At 42.4% G+C, this 5581-nt stretch overlaps 1 pseudogene; it reads left to right on the top strand.

The window, feature by feature from the left end:
* The first annotated feature begins 4077 nt into the window (after positions 1-4077).
* On the top strand, positions 4078-5112 carry LOC136534413 (protein FAR1-RELATED SEQUENCE 5-like; annotated as a pseudogene).
* The last annotated feature ends 469 nt before the right edge of the window (positions 5113-5581 follow it).

The following is a 5581-nucleotide window of genomic DNA, read 5'->3' as shown; positions in this document are numbered from 1 at the left end:
GACACTAAAGCACAGAGAAGACAGCTAACATAAATAACAACGAGATGCGTTCTCCAACCTCCAAAATCCAGACCTTACCAGATGTCTTACGCCTCGATGATCTCCACTAGGCCCGGGCGTCGCCGCCCGCCGTCATCGAGAGCTTGCCGCTGGTTCTCTTTGGTAGCAGTGGCTCCTTCTCTTCTGCACTCTTGGCGTCGGCAACCACTAGCCCCGTCAGCCTCGTATCTGGCACTGGAATTAGTCTATCTTGTGTCTTGTCTTCTAGTATCTATCTTATGTCTTAGTTTTGTTCAACTCGTCAATGTTTAATATCGCTACCTATGGTCCAGGGTCGGAGCCAAGGGGGGCTAGCAGGGGGCCATGCGCCCCCCTAACATCACAACAAAATTTTTACTTAGTATATAATTTAATATTCTATATTTATATTAGGAAGAATGATAAAAAGTTCTTGTTATATATATATATATATATTATTTTTATGGTGACCAAAATCACATAAAATACAATTAGAATAGAAAAATTTGATTTATTTAAACTTGTTTGTCTACCGTGTTAGGACACATTTTATCTGTCGTAGTTCAGTAAGCTTGCCATCAATCCAAATTTATTTCGACCTTTCCAACAGGGGCGGATCTAATATAGGTGCATAGGGGTATAGTTGTACCCCAAAAAATTTGTAAAAACACTAAGTATATATATCTATAATATTATTATAAACCTAACACACTTTGTCAAATAGCAATATTTTAAGCTCAAGTGCTCATCAAGAGAGATAGTTGTAGCCCTGTACTAGCACTCTTTCTTCTATAGCTCAGGAGCCCAAAATGACTCAATACACACGACACAAGTATAAGATAAAATGACAACGAATTAATCAGTTTTTTTAGAAAAAGTTGACTCCTTTTCCTTCCAAACCATCGTAATAATTTAATTTGTCAGTTTGGGCTTTGATTTTGTTTAATAACCAAACAATGTTGTAGGAAAAATGTCCGTAGATTACTTGATAAATAAATAATTACATTTTTTGTAGAACATCATTGTCATTCAGTTGTCATATTATATCGTTAGCGAATTACGTCATTTAGGTTCGTACCCCTATGATTGAAATCCTAGATCCGCCACTGCTTTCCAATGACATAAAACTGATTTTCTGAACAAAATGAAATAGTTTGCTTGTGTATTTTCTATAGGGCCATGTCCTCATGTTCAGCAACCACAACCACAACAAATAAATCTACTAGGGCAAGTGCACGCCACCCAAACAATGTGCAAGAAACAGAGTAGAGTTCACCAACAAAAAACACTATATGTAGCTGCCTGCCATCTAAAAAATTGAACACTTTGCCATCCAAATAAAGGAAGCATGTGCAGTGGCTGTGAGCATACCAGCACATACCACCAAGAAGACGGATGGAAATCACTGGGAAAACTACCATGACATGACATTGAAGATCACCAAGTACTGTATTGGCATCACCGACAGGAGCCATTGGGTATAATTAAAAACGTCCATCAAATTATTTGTGAGAAGACATGCAAAGCTAAAAAAGGGGGACAAATACAATGCAGCTCTTTTTACTGTGGTTGGGGGGTACTTTTTTGTTTCTCTTGGTTCCTAAGCAATTAATTAGCGCTAATTAATTTTATGGTGGAGGTTAGTGTGGTAATTGCTGCCCCCTCCCCTCCCCCACACGACAGCTCACGCACCCGAAACCCCCAATCCCCCACGCCGAAGGGGGTACGCGGAGCCGTAGCCCCTGCCGACGCTGTAGCCCTAGCCGGCGCCGCCTCGCCAATGCCCTCGCACGGCGCCGCCGCCCTCGGCCTGCCGCCCCCGTCGCTCGGAGAGGCGGCACCGAGCCCGTCCTTCTTCCCTCCTCCCCGGCGCCCTCGCCTGACGCGAGCGGCCCCTGCGCCCCCGCCCGTGCCGTCATAGCAGCTGCCGAGGAGACGTGCTTGGCCTCCACCGGTTGGCCCATGCCCTCCATCGACTGCACTCGCCACATTCCCCGCCGTGGACAACGCTCGCCCGGTCGCCCCCGTGTACAGGTCCCTTCTAGAGCTCATCGTCCACCTCCGTCCCCGTGGAGAACTCTCTGATCTGGATCGGATCGAGCTCCAATCGCAGAAGGCCAAGGTTCCGTCCTCTGCACTTGTTTTGCATTTGATTTATCGCATATATTGAACTTAGGAATGCAGCAATGCATTTGTGCAGTTCCCTAATTGTAAGACAGCTGAAAAATATTAAGAATAGACTCACATAATTATTTTTCATTGTTTCCGGTGTATGATCCAGGCACTTAACAATGTTTTGCCAATGTAGACTTGATGCTTGCCTAGCTAGCGCATTAGAGTGTTTGCTTTTTTAGTGATCCCCGAGATGGTCTCACACGGTTAGCTCTCGGAGCCTATGAAAATTGACAATTTGTTAGAAAATTGTATTTCCTCATAGCTGAAATGGCATAGTTGTTGTACCTGTATGCACATAGTCAAGAATGGACTTATTTCCTTCTTCAGGCTATCTCCGATTATCCCATATATCTTCTCAACATATGATGTTCAACTGTTGCTTGAACCAAAGGTGCTGGATATTTTCCCTGTACCATTGATGCAGTGTCAGGCCTTCCCACTCTACACATTTTTGACATTGCAGTACAGATGATTGCTGCTGCTAGTTAATATATTTTTTTTTAAAAAGCAAGTGAGACGCTACTGCACACTCATTTGCTGATGCTTCTTCAGTAGTGGCCTGAATGATGCCATGCTTTATTTGCCAGTACTTTTATTTGCAATGTGTGCATACGCCAATCTGCATCTTTTGCCAGTACTTCTATGTGCCGGGTTGGTCAACACCTTGTATTTCTATGTGCCGGGTTTGTCAACACATTTTTGTAAAGAAAATGTGAAGAAACCTCCAAGTGACTGCAACATATTAGAAATGTGAAAAATTTAGTAGAGTGAGGTTCAATTGAGAATATGCGGAGACTCTAGTTTTGAGCTTCCTTGTGTTGATCAGACTAAAGAATCACTATTATTCTTGAACTCTCAAACCATATCAAAATGATCTTAATTATTTTTACAAGAAAATAGTTGACACCGTGCATTCCTCCATGTCTTTCTTTGCATATATTAAATTATGTGAAGATCTTTTAAGAAGTACCAAATCAGTTAAAACTGTTTTGGATTTATCCACTATTCCTGCAATTCAACCATACTTTAGTAAAGCAGTGGGTTTTACTGAATTTGATGAAGGTTCATGAAACCTTGTAGCCCAGCCCCATTCATCAACCTGCTTAGCCTTCCTCTTTACTTTCTTTGAGCTCACTCCACTGTTCTACAAGGGCAGTCCTTAAACTTGTCCTTGTGTGGTGCTATTTAGGTTTCTGAACTCTTAAATTTGTTATGTGGAATTTTAATTTGTTTAATGTTGTTGATGGATACAGGAGGAAATGTCAGATCTTGAGTTTTTACTGGAGTACAATGAAATTGTCAAGAAGATGTTTGCTAATGAAGAAAAAGGATTTCAGTTCTATAACAACTACGGTTTTGAGAAAGGATTTAGTGTGAGGAGAAGCTATTGTGAGTGGGACAATGGCCACAATGAGATGGACTCTTCGGAAGTTCCGTTTGCAGTCGTCAAGGTTTCCGTGAAGAGAAGCAGCTGAAGAGGGCGATTAAGAAGCGGAAGCCGCGGAATATTACCCGTGTTGGATGCCTTGCTAAATTTGTGATTTGCACGAGATCAGATCACATGGCAGTGGTATGTGAAGGATTTCATCGATGAACACAACCATCCGATGGCGCCAGCAGAGCTTACTTGTCTGCTATGTTCACATAGAAGAATTAGCGATGAGCAGAAAGCTGAGATTATGGAGATGGAGAGTTCTGGGATCCGCAAACACAAGATAATGGATATTTTGAAAATGCAGTATGGTGGGTATGATAAGGTTGGGTGTACAACAAGGGACTTGTATAATTTCTGCCATCGCTATAAGGCGGAGACAATTGCTGCCGGTGACGCTCAAACAGTCATCAGAACTTCAGCGCAGAGATCCTGCTTTCTTTTTCAAGTACATGGTTGATGGGGAATGACACCTGAAGGGACTATTCTGGTGTGATAGTCAATGTCTGCTTGATTATCAAGCATTTGGTGATGTCGTTGTATTTTATAGCACCTACAAAACTAATCGGTACAACCTACCCCTTGTTCCTTTTGTTGGGGTGAATCACCATCGAAGCACAGTTATTTTTGAATGTGGAATTATTTCTCATGAGAATATTGAGTCATATGTGTCGTTGCTGAGTACATTTTCCGAGGCCATGATTCAGAAGCATCCGATCTCCGTGATCACTGATGGAGACCTTGCTATGCAGAGAGCAATCAGGCTGGTGTGGCTAAATTCATCGCATAGGCTCTGCATATGGCATATTGAGCAGAACATTGTGCGTAATCTTAAGGATGATGTTGTCAAGGATGAATTCAGGAGTTTCCTTTATGATTGTTGGTCCATAGAAGAGACCGAGAGAAAATGGCAGGATTTTTTGGATAAGCATAAGGTTACAAATAAGGAGTCATGGTTGTATCAGATGTATGATATGAGAGAAATCTGGTGTGCTTTGTATCATGCTGGTAAGTGCTACTTAGGACTGAGGAGCAACCAACAGAGTGAGAGCCTAAACTCTAGGCTTCATATGCGTCTAAATCGTAAAATGACACTGCTTGACATGGTAAAGCACGTGGAGCACTGCCTTTCAGGGCTGCACACAAATGAGGCAAAGTTGGACACTGATGCATTGCAATCTGAGGCATGCACAGAACCAGATGCTTCAATTATTGAGATAGAAGCCGTGAAATCGTTCACTCCAATAGTTTTCGCCACGGTGCAGTTCAGCATAAAAGCAGCCAAGAAGTGTTTTTCGATTGACATTCTAGATGATGATAATATGAGTGAGTATATTGTTGGCAGGAAGGATAAAGGAGACATGATGTACTATGTCAAATGTCAATTTTGTGATGAAGGCAATCTGAAGGGAATTTCTTGTTCTTGTGGTAAGTTACAATAGATTGGAACCCCTGCTCACATATCTTCTTTGTATTGGACGATCTAGATGAAGACAAGCTTCCAGACTGTTGTGTTTTAAAAAGGTGGACAATGGGGGCGAAGAGTGCATTTCCTCCGAAAAGGAAGAGCACCATGTATGACTATTCCGAAAGCCTATAGAGGTACCGTGAGCTACGCAATATCAGTCAAGTTGTAGCCTTCGCAGCATCTCGTTCACTTGAATCATATGAGCGGTTGAAACACGTTCTGCAGGATGAAGTTGCTATGAGCTGCCAAATGAAGGAGATAACAGAGGCAAGAGGTATGGTCCGGTGCTGCCACAAGCCCCGGATGTTGATTCTGTAGCGTTCAGTAACATGCTGGATCCCTTGCATGTGCCTGGAAGAGGGGTCCCGAAGAAAAATTTGAAGTCAATTTCAAATACGAAGAAATCTAAGGTCAAATGTAGCCTGCGTAAAGATAAGGGTCACAATCGGCGAACATGCTCCATGAGAAAAGAGGTAGTTCATCTAAGT

The sequence above is a fragment of the Miscanthus floridulus genome, unplaced genomic scaffold (assembly GCF_019320115.1).
Source record: "Miscanthus floridulus cultivar M001 unplaced genomic scaffold, ASM1932011v1 os_1919, whole genome shotgun sequence".
Taxonomy (NCBI): domain Eukaryota; kingdom Viridiplantae; phylum Streptophyta; class Magnoliopsida; order Poales; family Poaceae; genus Miscanthus; species Miscanthus floridulus.
Note: the sequence above shows the minus strand (reverse complement) of the source record. Positions and strands in the feature narration are given on the sequence as shown.